A 2689-nucleotide genomic window follows, 5' to 3' on the forward strand; every position below is an offset into this window, starting at 1 on the left:
GGGAGAATTTCTTCTCTCAGAGGGTCATGAATCTTTGTAATTCTCTACCCCAGAGAGCTGTGGAGGCTGGGTCATTGAATTTATTTAAGGTGGAGATAGCCTTTTTGAAAATAAACCATTTATCCTGACTCTCTGTTTTCTGTTAATTAGTCAATCATCTATCCATGCTAATATATTAACCCCAACCCCGTGAGCTCTTATCTTGTGCAGTAACCTTTTATGTGGCACCTTATCGAATGCCTTCTGGAAATCCAAATACACAACATCTATTGGTTCCCCTTTATCTACCCTGCTCATTACATCCTCAAAGAACTCCAGCAAATCCAGATTTTAAAAAAATTAAAAATCTAACTTGGCTGCATATTAGCTCAAAAATGTTTGCTGTCTCTCATTTTTCCCTTAAAAAGATTTAGACAAAATGTCATGTTAGATAAATTGTAACTCGTGGGGTATCACAGGGATCAGTATTGGGCCTCAACTATTTACAATCTATATTTGTGAGTTGGATGAAGGGACCAAGTGTAATGTAGCCAAATTTGCTGATGATACAAAGATAGGTGCAAAAGCAAGTTGTGAGGAAGACACAAAAAATCTGCAAAGGGATATAGACAGGCTAAGTGAGTGGGCAAACATTTGGCAAATGAAATACAATGTGGGAGACTGTGAGGGTATCCACTTTGGTAGAAAAAATAAAAAAGCAAATTATTATTTAAATGGGGAGGGATTACAAAATGCTGCAGTACAGAGGGGTCTGGAGACACATGAAACACAAAAAGTTAGCGTGCAGGTACAGCAAGTAATTACGAAAGCAAATGGAATGTTGGCCTTTATTGCAAGGGGGATGGAGTATAATAGTAGGGAAGTCCTGCTACAACTGTTGGTGAGACCACATCTGGAGTACTGCATACAATTTTGGTCTCCTTATTTAAGGAGGGATATACTTGCATTGGAGACAGTTCAGAGAAGGTTTATGAGATTGATTCCTGAGATGAATGGGTTGTCTTCTGAAGTAAGGTTGAGCAGGTTGGGCCTATACTCATTGGAGTTTAGAAGAATTGGAGGTGATCTTATTGAAACTTATAAGATAATGAGGGGGCTTGACATAATGGATGCAGAGAGGATGTTTCCCCTCATGGGGGAATCTAGAACTAGGGGGCATAGTTTCCAGGGTAAACGGAGATGAGGAAGAATTTATTCTCTCAGATAGTGGTGAATCTTTGTAATTCTCTATCCAGAGAGCTGTGGAGGCTGGGTCATTGACTATATTTAAGGTGGAGATAGACAGATTTTTGAAAGATAAGGGTGTCAAGGGTTACGGGTAGAGTGCAGGAAAGTGGAGTTGAATCCGATCATATCAGCCATGATCTTATTGAATGGCGGAGCAGGTTCAAGGGGCCAAATGGCCCACTCCTGCTCCTATTTCTTATGTTCTATGTTCTTATAAAACTAGACTTATTTGGTCATGCAGTGATGTACAGTAAACTCAGATTTGATACCCAGTCTCAGCTGACATTCAAACATAGGGGGGTTTGGAGCGTGGGGTAAGTTAAATTGTTAAAAATTGGATTCCCAACCTGAACCCACCTCCAACCCACCCACTTCCGGTTTTAACTGTGGTGCGACAGGCCTTTTGGCTAAAATCAAGTGTAGTACCGTTTCTGGCCAGCCACCATGACCTCCGGGTGGTTTCTCCCTGGTCAGGAAGGTATATGCTTGCATTTTTGGAAACAGGAGGTGGGTGGGGAGGGTTGACCCATCCACCTCCACGGAGGTGTGTGGGGGACCTGACCCATCCACCTCCATGGCACGAACCTGGTATTGCAGTACTTCTAGGAACAGTGCAGTGGCTCTAGGCCTTTTGGCTAAGAGCATTGGCGCAGAGTGATCCTTGGCATGTGCAAGGTGACCTCTGGCTTTTGTGATTTGACAAAGAATTGGAACGATTGGCTACGAATTTAAAAAAAAAACTGTGGTGCGACAGGAAGCAGGATGGGGGCAGGCAGCCTACCCGCTCCCAGGAGGCGGGACATCAATTAAAATATTATAATGAGACTGGAAGCCTGCTTTTTAACATTCATTTTGTTTAACTGCTTGTGGACAGGTTTTACACAATTTCTAAAACCCAAGGCAAGGAAAGGCGGGGACTGATGAATCCAGGAGGTAAGTGCCTTTATACCTACCTCCTGGATCCTACCGTACCCACCCCCCACAATCGGCGATCCCCCCTCCACGAGGTCTCGGCCTGAATCCCCTCTCACCCGATCCTTTTAACAGCCCAGTCCAATCCCTGATCCTCTGCATGAGTCCCCTCCCCCGCCCGATCCTTTTAATGGCCCAGCCCCCATGCGATCTTTCCCTCCCTCCTCCGTGTGGCCTGGTGCTACAGCTCTACCCACCCACAGCCAGCCAGCCTCTCAATCTGGCTGGCTGCGGGTGGGAAACCGAGGCCTTGCATGCAAATCAGGCCCGCTCTGGGCCCGCCTCCAACCCAGCTTCCTCCTTAAAATTCAGCCCAGAGACTTTGTTGCCCCTTTTCTCTCCCTTCATCCCTTTCCCTGTAGCCTCATTTGTTCCCCTTTTGGCGTCTTTCTGATCTCGGTTGGGCAAGTAAATACAACACTAATTGGAGGTAATATCAGGAGAGAAGAAAAAAGTGACACCAAAGGAGAGTGGGACCAAGTTGATATTT

The 2689-nt window shown here is 45.1% G+C and overlaps 1 pseudogene; it reads left to right on the top strand.

Moving 5' to 3' along the window:
• Positions 1–1621: 1621 nt before the first annotated feature.
• Positions 1622–1849, top strand: LOC139228378 (U2 spliceosomal RNA; annotated as a pseudogene).
• The last annotated feature ends 840 nt before the right edge of the window (positions 1850–2689 follow it).

The sequence above is a fragment of the Pristiophorus japonicus genome, chromosome 17, assembly GCF_044704955.1.
Source record: "Pristiophorus japonicus isolate sPriJap1 chromosome 17, sPriJap1.hap1, whole genome shotgun sequence".
In the NCBI taxonomy this organism is placed as follows: domain Eukaryota; kingdom Metazoa; phylum Chordata; class Chondrichthyes; family Pristiophoridae; genus Pristiophorus; species Pristiophorus japonicus.